This window comes from Ceratotherium simum, chromosome 20 (assembly GCF_057802395.1).
Source record: "Ceratotherium simum simum isolate JZ-2026a chromosome 20, ASM5780239v1, whole genome shotgun sequence".
Classification (NCBI taxonomy): domain Eukaryota; kingdom Metazoa; phylum Chordata; class Mammalia; order Perissodactyla; family Rhinocerotidae; genus Ceratotherium; species Ceratotherium simum.
The window spans coordinates 11,677,139-11,689,832 of NC_141919.1; positions in this window are offsets into that span (position 1 = coordinate 11,677,139).

Here is a 12,694-nt window from a genome sequence, read left to right on the forward strand (position 1 = left end):
CCTGGGAATTAGCAAAAATTCCCGGGAGACCTCAGGGAAGATGGTAAAGTAGGGGGCTCCAAGAGCCCATCAATCCATAGAAAGATGGAAAAATCAAGAAGAACTGTCAAAGGAAGCTTTGTCAGAGCTCTAGGAAATGCTCAAAGGAGGTTTACAGCAACCAAGGTAAAGCTGGGTGAAGAAAAAGGCAACTTAAAGATGGCAGGAGAGCTTTGCAGAGTTTTCGCTTGCCCTTGCCCCACCTGCTGCCGGCAGCAGTCACGGTGAATAAGGCAGCCCATGTTCTCAGGTGGGACCCTGGTCCCTGGGTCCAGAGGGAACAGAGAAGACCATATTCTCAAAGAATGGTGTTGGTCTGTTCTAACCTGTGGGGGTCACTTGAAGGACTGATGCAGGAGTTTACCTCTGTTTCACGTAACTCAGAACTCTCTCAGCGCAGAAATGCAGCTCAGGCTATGTGAGGCCGTTCCTGGATTGGGGCAGGGGTAGGGTATCATAGGGACGGGGAAGTGCAAGAAGCCTTGGGCTGAGCATAAGAGAATAAGTGAAGTCGGGGATGTGAGGGGATGTGATCTTGGCCACAGTCCTGTCACCCCCTCAGTGCTCCTTGCTGCAGCTGGTGCCTCCTGCCTCCTGCAGCCACCTGGGGAAGCTCCCTGTTGAAAGTAGCTTTGTGCAAACTCTCCACCAAGATCTCTGCAGACGGGGTACCGCAGAACGACCAGGGCAGCTGAGCTTCCTGTGTTGTGGGAGCCGGTGGAAGACACTGCTCCCGCTGTGTCCCCCTGGGATACCTCAGCTCCCCTACCACAGTCCTCCAGCTTTGACCTCTCTAGCCTCTACCCTCTCACTTCACCCATCGACCGCATCACTGTTGCTTTCCCTCTCAACACGGGATGTCTCTCTGCCATCAAAGCACATTTTATCACTGGGTCTCAATTTCTTAATGGACTGTTTTTCACCCCAAGAATACAACATTCCCTTTTTAACGCCAAAGCACACTCAGACACTGGATCCTATTACCCAACCAAAGTTCACTTGGTCTCTGACTCAATATCCATACCTGACCCCATTGTCAGGATGTCCCTCTCCCACCTAACTGGACCTACCCCATGAATCACCTGACTATCACCTGTACCCCTGCCATCTCTGCAAAACCTCAGGCAGACTCCACTTTAACTCAGACTTGATCAGACTCAATTTCAATCCTACTGAACCCTGTGCCTTTCCAGTTAGGCCCAGGTGACTAGCCTCCTCTGTCCCTGCAGTCTCAGCACGGATCGCTCAGCCTTCCCTTGGAGGTGGCGTCTCCCGTGGACATGGTCCACCCCCTTCTCTCCCTGCGTCCTCCTGCAGGAGCTTGTTTCTATCCATTGACCAGAGGCCTCTCAGGGGAGGCCCTGCAAGCAGCATGTGGAGGCTGCTAGACTCTTTCCTCCTCCTTGATGTCCAGGAGCACGTGGAAACACCAGTTATCAAGGGAGAGAATTTCCAAATTTGGGAGAATGAGAAAGGGGAATCGTTTCCAAAACTCCTGCGGTCAGGGACCAGGCGAAGTCTGAGAAGGCCTTAGAGTCACTTGTTGACAAGCGGGACACCACAGTCGTCCAACCCCTTGGGAAACAAGAGCAGGTGCACAGGCCATGGCAGTCCCACATCCCACCCCTGGGTGCTGGGTGTAGCAGACACAAAGCCAGCTCTTCCAGAGTGTCATTGTCTGCACAGCAAGTCTGAATGGTAATTGTCCTCGTCTCTGGTGGTTTTTCCCCACTAAAGTCCCCTCTTTCTCACTCAGGGGGACATCTCATGGCCCCTCAGTCCTAACGCAGGCTAAGGGATCTCCACTCCTTCCCCTGCCCAGAGCCTGGCCTACCCCACAGCCATGCCACAGCTCAACTGGCACCCTGAGCTACATCCAGCCCAGGTACAGCCCCAGGCCCAGCTCCAATCCTCATTCTCACTCATCCTAACTTCTTCTCCACCACAGATTAGGACCTGTAGAGTTCCCTTTTCTAGAGCACTGAAAGAGGTATGTCTATCACTCCCACTGAAATTGAACAATTGAACTTCTTTAATAGTTCTTATTGCAAAAGAAGATGCAAAGTCTGTGAAGTTTACTCCAAAAATCTCAGGAATCCTTGGCTCCTCCCACTCCCAAGATTCCCCAGTACCGCTTTGCCTCCCAGGTCTCTTTGCCTGTTTCCATCCTCCTGGAAATTTTACCATCCAGCAGTGAGCTGGGGAAGCAACTGGAGTCCCACCTTCAAAAGAAGCTCAACCAAAACCGATGGGGCCTGGACCACAGGACCCGAGTATCTCTGGCCCCGGCGCACCCTCAGGATGAATTACCAGGGACATCCAGCCACAGGGCAGACTCATGGCCATCTGCATTTAAGGGTCAGAGCAGCAAAGAACTCAGGGAGATTGAATTAAATCCCCTAGGAAGCTTCCTTGTGAGGGCCTGGCAAAGTTTCATCTAAGGAAGGACACAGGGAAGCGTCTCAGGCATGGCCTGGGGAAGGAAACAAAAAATAACGCAATAAGGGACACTGAATGTCATCCATGCTGTAACACTCCAAATATCTTAAGTCAACAGGTAATGTCCTTCCTAAGACTCCTCTTCTGCAGACTAAACACCCTCAGTCCTTCAGACTTGCCTTCTATGTCAACGTTTCAAGAACAGTCCCAATTTCTGAATATACTCCAATTTCTTACTTCCCCTTAAGGGCAGCACTAAAGAGGGGTCAGCTGTTCTACTTTTGCTAAAGAAAACTTGTAACAGATGTCCAATGTGGCTGGCAGAATTCTAAGACAACTCCAAGATTCCCTGCCCCTCTGGTGTTCATTCCCTGCACAAGCCCTGGGACCATGAGATGATGGATTTTAGCACTGTGACAGCCCGCTGAAGGTGTCAGAGCCTGGGGGTGAGGGGCAGTGAGAGGCCATCCACACAGGGCAGAGCAGAATCAGCTATGGGGGATTAGTTACATACAGGGGGACTCATCCAATAATCAATATATTGAGGATAATGGGTGTCAAGTTTCTCACTGTCGGAAAAGAAAATTATGGATATGAAAAGGGAGAAAAATAGAATGAACTCCATAGTGTTGAATTGGAATTGGACATATCAGTGTGAACTCATAGTTTTCAATAGAGAGAGAGAGAGAAATAAATGCAGACTTAAATGTGTGTGTGTGTGTGTGTGTGTGTGTGTGTGTTCCCCAGCTCTGTCCACTAAGAGGTCCTGGGAGCATTGACACACTAGTTGGCAATAATCACACCTAGCACTCGAATCTTGGCTTCCAAAAAACGTCCTCTGCCAACTCCCTTTCTTAGCATTGGGTGGCGGTAGGGTCTGCAGCTCATCCAGCTTCCAGCGGATCTCCTACGTCAGCTTCCCTAATGCTTAGGTCAGGCACGCGTGCGACTCTTCGGTAAAGGTCACCAGTTTTGTTCTGCAGGACACCCGCATCATTGGGATGGGAAGTGGTGAGAGTCAGAGAGATTCTAGTTTGTCCTTGTGGATTCCAGTTTGTCTGACTGTCTCCTGCTTTACCTGCAGCTCTTCCTCCTGACTGCCAACCATGCTGACTGACAGTGACCTCAGGACCACCACCAGATGCAGGCTAACAGCCTTCTACAGACTTCTTCCCAGCTTCCGTAATTGGGTTAAGGTCTACTCAATAAACTAAGTCCTTTATTACATATTACTCATAGTAGTTCTCTCCCGATTGAGATAATAAAATGCATCCTCACGTTATTAAAGGACAACCTAGATTCATACTTGCACTGCTTCTAGACGATGCTAGAACTTTACAGCACATTTACCACCTTCTATCTTCTGTTATTATCAAGCATTTTGTTTCAATATATATTTTAAGTTCCAAGATTGCTTTGTGTGCAATATTTGTTTAGATTTACCCACATATTTATCTTTTCTGTTGTTCTTCATTCCTACCTGCATTTCTTTCTATCTGGGATCATTTTTCTTCCTGAAAAAAATTCTTTAGGATTTCCTTTAGTGATCATTAGCTGACAACAAATTTTCTGTTTTGGGTTATCTGAAAATTTCCTTATTTCACCTTTGCTTTTTTTTCCTTTTGAGGATAATTCATATACAGAGAATGCTCAGATCTTGAGTACCCCTCAGTCAGTTCTGATGAATGCACAGCATGACATAAAACTTTTCCATCACCCCCAAAATTCCCTTTTTACCCTTCCTAGTCAGTCCCCACCTCCTCAGAAGCAACCACTGATATGATCTCGTCACCATAGATTAAATTTTCCTATTATAAAATTTCATATAAATGGAATTGAACAGTATGTGAATTTTTGATTTGGCTTATATGACTCAGCATGGTATTTTAGAGATTCATTCATGTTGTTGCATGTATCAATAGTTCATTCCTTCTTATTCCATAGTTTCTAATTAGTGTATGAATGTACCACAATGTATTTATCCATGGTGGGTATCTGAACTGTTTCCTGGTTTAGTAATTATGAATAAAGCGGCTATACGCATTCCTGAATAAGTCCTTTTGTCTACATATGTTTTCACCTATCTTGGATAAATATGTAGCAATGGAAATTTCTGTGTCATAGGGTAAGTATATTTTTTAACTTTTAAAGAAATTGACAAAATGTTTTCCATTTCCACTCTGGCCAGCAATATATGAGAGTTCTTGTTGCTCCATATCCTCTCTAACATTTGGTATTCTCTGTTGTTTCTGGTGAATTCTCTTTTTCCCATTTTTATTGGGTTGTTTGGCCATGGCTTGCCTTTTATTTTTCTTAATAGTGGTTTTGTTTTTGTTTTCTGATGAGCAGAGGGTTTTTTTTAAATGAAGTCCAATTCATCTTTTTTTTTTTAATTTTATGATTTGTGCTTTCTGAGTCTTCTCTGAGAAATATTACCTCAAGTAAAGTCACAAAAATGTGCTCAGACATTTTATTCAAGTAGTGTTATTTTTTTAACTTTTTCTTAGGTCTATGAACCATCTCCAGTTGATTTCTGTGTGGTGTGAGGGAGGGGTAGAGGTACATTTTTTTCCATATAGATATCCACTTGTTCCAGCAGCCTTTTTTGAAGAGGTCTTCCTTTCTCCATTATGTTGCTTTGTCACCCATGTGGAAAATCATTTGACTATTTACGTACAGACTCTCTGTGATGTTTCGTTGATCAATATTTTTTATCAATAATACTACGTTGCCAATACTATACTTTCCTTATCACTGTACTTTTGTAATGAGTCTTGAAATCAGGTAGAATAAATCCTCTAATTTTGTTTTTCTTCTATATGAATGTTTTGGCCATCTGTATCAGTAGGGCTCTCCAGAGAAACAGACCAGTAGGATATTTACAGACATGCACTGCATGATGTTTCAGTCAATGATGAATCACATATACACTAGTGGTCCCATAAGATTAGTACCATATAGCCTAGGTGTGTAGTAGGCTATACCATCTAGGTTTGCGTAAGTACTCTATAACATTCACACAATGATGAAATCACTTAATGAGGCATTTCTTGGAAAGTATCCCCATTATTAAGTGATGCATGACTGTATGTATGTAAAGATATTTACTTCCAGGAATTGACTTACACAGTTGTAAGGGCTGGTAAGTCCAAAATCTGTAGGGCAGGTAGACAGGCTGTAAACTCTCAGGCAGGAGCTGATGCTGCAATCGTGAGGCAGAATTTCTTCTTCCTTAAAGAAACCTCAGTTTTGCTCTTAAAACCTTTCACCTGGGGGGCTGCCAGGTGGCATAGCGGTTAAGGTTTGGGCAGTCCAGGTTTCGCAGGTTTGGATCCCTGACGCGCACCAATGCACCGCTTGTCAAGCCATGCTGTGGCGGCATCCCACGTACAACAGAGAAAGGTGGGCATAGATGTTAGCCCAGCACCAATCTTCCTTGGCAAAAAGAGGAGGATTGGCATCGGATGTTAGCTTAGGGCTAATCTTCCTCAAACACACACAAAAAACCTTTCACTTGATTGTATGGGGTCCATCAAAATTATCAAGGATAACCTCCTTTACTTTAATCAACTGATTATGGATGTTAACTACATCTACAAAATACTTTCACAGAAATTAGTGTTTAATTGAATTACTGGGTACTATAGCCTAGCCAAAGTGACACATAAAACTAATATCACACCATCTGTGGTCTTTGCCTTTCCAAACCATCTTGTCAATTTCTATTAAAAATTCTGCTGGGATTTTGGTAGAGATTATATTGAATCTATAGATCAATTTAAGGGGAATTGACGTCTTAATATTGAGTGTTCTCATCCATGAGTATGGTACATCTCTCCATTTATTTAGATCGTTAATTCCTCTCACCAATGATTTTTTGGTGTAGAAGTCCTACAGATATTTCATTTTTAACTTTTTTTTTTTGTGAGGAAGATAAGCCCTGAGCTAACATCTGATGCCAATCCTCCTCTTTTTGCTGAGGAGTTTGGCCCTGAGCTAAAATCTGTGCCCATCTTCCTCTACTTTATATTGGATGCTGCTGCAGCATGGCTTGACAAGCAGTGCGTCGGTGCATGCCCAGGATCTGAACCTGTAGCCCCGGGCCAGTGAAGCAGAGCACACACACTTAACCGCTACGCCACCAGGCCAGCCCCTCACTTTTAATTTTTTTATCACTAGGTATTTGATGTTTTTGATAGTTTTTTAATTTTATTTTCTACTTATTTATTGCTAACATACAGAAATAAAATTGAATTTTATATGTTCACTGTGTGTCTTATAATATTACCAAATTCAGATACTGGTTCTATAATTTTCTTTTAGATTCCACAGAGCTTCAAGTTATAAAATGATGCAATCTACAAATAAAGAATTTTACAAGCCAGCCCTGATGGCCTAGTGGTTAAAGTTCTGCACTCTCACCGCTTTGGTGGCCCAGGGGTCACTTCCCTGTCATGGAACCACACCACCTGTCTGTCAGTTGCCATGCTGTGGCAGAAGCTCATGTAGAAGAACTAGAAGGACTTACAACTAGGATATACAACCATGCACTGGGGCTTTGGGGAGGGAAAAAACAAAAAGAATTTTACTTTTCTTTTCCAATATGCATGACTTTTATCTATTTTTTCTTCTTGCACTGGCTAGGCATTCCAATACAACGTTGAACAGAAGTGGTGAGAGTGGACATTCTTGTCTTATTTTCAATCTTAGAGAAAAGCATTCAATCCTTCTTCATTAAGTATGATATTTTCTTTAGGATTTCTATGAGAGTCATTTATCAAATTGGTGAAGTTTTCTTCCATTCCTAGTCTGTTGACACATTTTATCAGAAATAGGTGATGTATTTTGTCAAATGCTTTTTATAAATCTATTAAAATGATTATATAATTTTTCTCATCTAAGCTGTTAAGTATGGTGAATTATATTACTTGATTTTCATATGTTAAACCAACCTTGCACTCTTGGGATAAATCCAGTTTGATCATAGGATATCATACTTTTAGTATTTTGTGGGATTTTCTTTGCTAATATCACATTAAGAATTTCTGGATCTACATTTAAGAAGAGTGTTATTCTGCACTTCTCTTCTCTTGTAACAACTTCTCGTTGCTTGGTTTTGGTATCAAGGTTGTATTAACCTCACAAAATTAGTTGAGACTTGTTCCTTCACTCTCTATTTCCTGAAAGAGTTTCTGTAGAACTGGTATCATTATTATTTTTTATTCTATAGAACTGGTATCATTATTATTTTTTATTATTATCATTATTATTTTCCTTAATGTGTGATAGAACTAAAAACCCTTCTGGGACTGAGGTTTCCTTTATAAGAAAGTATGTAATTACAAATTCAATTTCTCTAAGAAGTATGGGGCTATTAAACTTTCCTATTTATTTGCTAGTCAGTTTTAGTAATTTGAGTCATTTGAAGAATCATTTGTCCATTTCATTTAAGTTGTATAATTTATTGGCAGACAGTTGTTCACAGTATCTTCTAATTTTCCTCTTAATGTCTATATGATACAGCATGATGTCCCCTCTTTTATCTCTGATATTAGTAACATGTTTTCTTTCATTTCTTGATTTTCTAGAGATTTATCAATTTTATTCAGCTTCTCAAAGAACTGATTTTGGTTTCACTGATTTTCTCTATTTGTCTATTTCACTGATTTCCACTCTCATTTCTATTATATCCTTTCTTCTGCTTTTAGTTTTATTTGTATTTTTTTTCTTGCTTCTTAAGGTGGAAACAGGGTCATTGATTTATCCTTTTCTTCTTTTTTAATATGTATATTTAAAGCTACAAATTATCTTTTAAAGACAGTTTTAGCAGTATCCTATGAATTTTGATAAGTTGTGCTTTTATTATCATTCAATTTAAAATGTTTCCTAATTTCTTTTGTTACTTACTTCTCCCAGGAATTATAAGTTAGCATATTATTTCATTTCCAAATATTTGGATATTTTCTAGGTATCTTATTTTTGTTGGTTTCTAATTTAATATAATTGTAGTCAGAAAACATACTCCATAGAATTTCAATCATTTGAAACTTAGTAAAGTTTGTTTCATGACCCAGTTTTTGGTCTATCTCATTGAACGTTTCATGTGCATCAGAGAAGAATGTGTTTTCTCCTTTTGTTGGGTGCATTACTCCATACATTTAAATTAGATCAAGTTGGTTGAAAATGTTTTTCAAATTTTGTATCCTTACAGCTATTTGTCTAAGTAGTTCTATCTAGTACTGAATCTCCAACTATGATTGTGGATTTCTTTATAATTTTCTTTAGTTCTATCAATTTTTACCTCATGTGTTTGGGAGGTTTGCTTTGAGTGTATATAACGACTTTCTAGTTATACTTGCATGAGTTCTTTTTTATTGATTGCTTTAGAGATTATAATATGATTTTTAACTTATCACAGTTGACATTGAAAAAATATTTTTTCCTTCAGGAAAAGTTTAGAAACTTTATCAAAATATATTTTCATTTACTACCTTCCCGCGTTTTGTGTTCTTGTGAGAGATTTTAGTTCTACACTTTTTATAAAACCTATTTTCCCTTTTTTAATTTTATACATTTCATATATCTATGAACATATATGTATATATGATACATATATGTATGTATGTATATGTGTGTATATATCTATACATACATATATATGAATAATTTTTAAAGGGCCTTTATATTTACTGACATTTCAGTTTTGGGAAAGTTCTCATCCATTATCTCTTCAAAAACTGCTTCTTCTCCATTCTCAGTTTTCTTTCCTTCTGAGACTCCAACTATACTCATGTTAGGTGTATTAGCCTTGTGTCTTATCATCATATATGTACTTTCCATTTCTTTCTCTCCATGCTTCAAACTAAATATGTTTACTAACTCATTTTTGTGTGTGTGTGTGTGAGGAAGATCAGCCCTGAGCTAACATCCATGCTAATCCTCCTCTTTTTTTGCTGAGGAAGACCGGCTCTGACCTAACATCTATTGCCAATCCTCTTCCTTTTTTTTTCCCCCAAAGTCCCAGTAGATAGTTGTATGTCATAGTTGCACATCCTTCTAGTTGCTGTATGTGGGACATGGCCTCAGCATGGCCGGAGAAGCGGTGCGTCGGTGCGTGCCCGGGATCAAAACCTGGGCCACCAGCAGCAGAGCGTGCGCACTTAACCACTAAGCCATGGGCCGGCCCCTTTACTGACTCATTTTTCAGCTCATCAATTTCCTTTTTATCTGTTATACCCTCTGGTAGGTTTGTAAATTCAATTATCAAATTTTTAATTCTAAAAATTCAATGTGACTATTCAATGTGACTATGTTTCTATTATCCATTTTTTTGTTTGCTCCTAATTTTTGGAATGCCCAACAATTTTTCGTGAAAGACTAGACATTGTGAATGAGAAATTTTCATGGTTCTGGATGATATCTTCCTCCAAAGATAATCCACCTTTAGTTCTTTCAAAGGCAGACCATCTCAATCTAATAAGGGCACAGCTGACTTGAGGGTAAGTTTCCAGCCCTTGTAAAGCTTAGTTTAGTTCTGATTTACCCTGATTCATAAGATAAAGTCCTCCAGGGGTTCCTAATTGAAACTTGAAGGTGTTTCTGAGGGGCCCTCACTCTTGGTTGGTGCTGAACTCCAATGATTGTCTCCCAGAACCATGAGACTACTGGAATCGCTGCTCTGATTTTGAGCCACTTTTTACTTTGCTTCTTGATCCCTTAGCATTCTCTTTTTAATCTGCAAATTCTCAATCTTAATCTGCAAATTTCTTGAATGAAAAACCAGCATCTGGATCACATCTCTGCATCTCCCTCCTTTAGAGGGGAGATGCGTCTTCTTTCTGCATCTCCCTCCCTCTAGACAGACTCCCTACTGAGTCTGTCTTGAACTTTAATTTTTACTCCCAATCCTATGATACTGACCAAATCTACTGGCTTCTTTAACTCTTGGAAGTTTCCCTGGTTTATCAGTATCTTCCCCAATGCCAAAAATTGAGAAATTCCCCAAGGGGAAATAAAGCATAAAGAAAGTTAGTTTTGATGAGTGTCCCCTATCTCTGAGAGCTTGTCCTTCAAGTTCTGGCTACCTCAGAAGTTCTATGATACCTCCAAATAGATTTATCTTCAGATATTATCTAGCTTTTTGAGTTATTCTTAATGGGGGTATTGTTCTGCTATTAGCTATTCCATCATAGGCAGAAGTGAAAATTTTCTAACTTTATCCTCAGCTTGCAGAATATCAAGGTAGAAGTTTTGCTAAATGAACATCACCCAGAAAAGCACATGATGACTTTATGGGACTTGGAGTCTTTCCAATTTGGGAAGATGATTATAATATATGTTAGCTAAAAATATGACATTGTTACCAGAGGTTTTTGGAATTTGAATATTGGTAGAAGCACGTGTGTTGATGTTAATAGTCAAAGGAATAGACTGTGACAAATTGACTTTTGGCAACATAGTACCCTACCTACATCCTTCTGTATTCTTTCCTCTAGCTAAGGAACTGAAAGCCTAGGAGCTACATTTCCCCCAAATTCGTGGCTAACTGGGTTTCAAGAAATAGTATATCAATGAGTCTCTAACATGAGATTTGAAAGTTGGAAATGAGAAAAAAAGATTGCTCTTCCAACAGCAACAAATAGATATGTGGACTTCAGCAGATATGAGATTTTGAAGCTGCCTCCGAGTATTTCTTAGTAAATCATGCACCTCAGTGCTCTAGGCAGCTGTGATCATTGGTCATCATGATCCCCATATTCCTACAACTTCCTGACACTCTGTCAGCCTGAGAACTCAGAGACATACCCAGATCTTTACTCCTTTATCCCTAAGGATCTAAGTCCTGAATTAAATATGTTCCTTCATTAAAAACCTAGAGTGTGTACTGTTTCCTGATTGATCAGAATGATCCAAAGGTCTTAACTGACACAGGTCCTGATTGCAGCTACCCATGGTACATAGAGTACTATTTCTTACTGTTAAACAATTTATAGGATCCTTATAAACAAAAAAAATTATATACTCAACCGTGTGGATGGAAATTACTCTGATTTTAATATTATTTAAGCATGTAAAATCATAAACGTAGGAAGAAACTCCTAGAAGATACAGCTCTTGCCTTACTATGAAACCAGAGCAAGTTTGCAAATTAAATCAAACACAACTTCAAAACTAATACAAGTCAAAGTCAATTTATTTAACTTGAGGAATTAGACGGTATTGTTTTCTTGAAACACAATTGCAACTTGGAAAGCACACGTGATGGCAGCACTGGCTCAGGTTCTTTGGCTTAAGCATGCTGTACCGCAATCTTCTAACGGTAAATCGCTTCTCTCCAAGTTTTCCTCTATTTGAGGTGCTTGGAAACTTTCATGTATAGAGCACACTGTGACGTCATGAGGGTGTTTTTCAGTGTGAATCTATCTTGCCTTCAAAGCTACCTCTGCCCTTTTCTCATTAACTCCAGATAATTAGAGTGGTACTATTTTTTGCAAAAACCTATCATTTTTATGATAATTGCAAGTCTTAATTCATTAAATAACATAATAAATAAGTCTTATTCTATGAAAAAATGCCTTCAATTGAGAACTATTGTAAAGGAGAGACTTTGTATTTATTAATAGTAAAAGTATCCAAATTGGGTACTATGGCAGATATGAGGCAATGATTGTCATTTTGATATTATGATTGCTTTTCACCTAATGGCAACTAGACACGTTTAACAACAAATTAAAAGTTACCCGTGTTCACTCTGGATGCTTACTTAGCAACAACATAGTTGTATATATAAATACAAATTAGATTCCTTAGGTTGAGAGGAAGTATGTAGTTATAAGATGGCTATTCTGATAATTCAAAAGGTGCTTACATTAAGTTTTCAAATTCTTATTGAAATAAAAACACAGTATTTTAAATTTCTCATAGAGAGGCCTTGGATCTCTGAGAACATGTCTGTGGTTGAATCCCCCAAGGATCTATAGAATCCTGTTTGAGATATACCATCTTAGAGGAGTTTAGCAACTTCAAGGAAAGTGCTTTACAAATATCATTCATTTAAATGATGAAAAATAATATAGCACATAAGAATGTTTTGTTGATTAGTTAAGTAATTAATCTCTTATTATGGCAAGAATCCATTGAATTTTTTTTAAAAAGATAGACTTTCTCATCTGAAACCTAAATTCCAATCAAAGAAATTTGTCACTATTTCTACTCT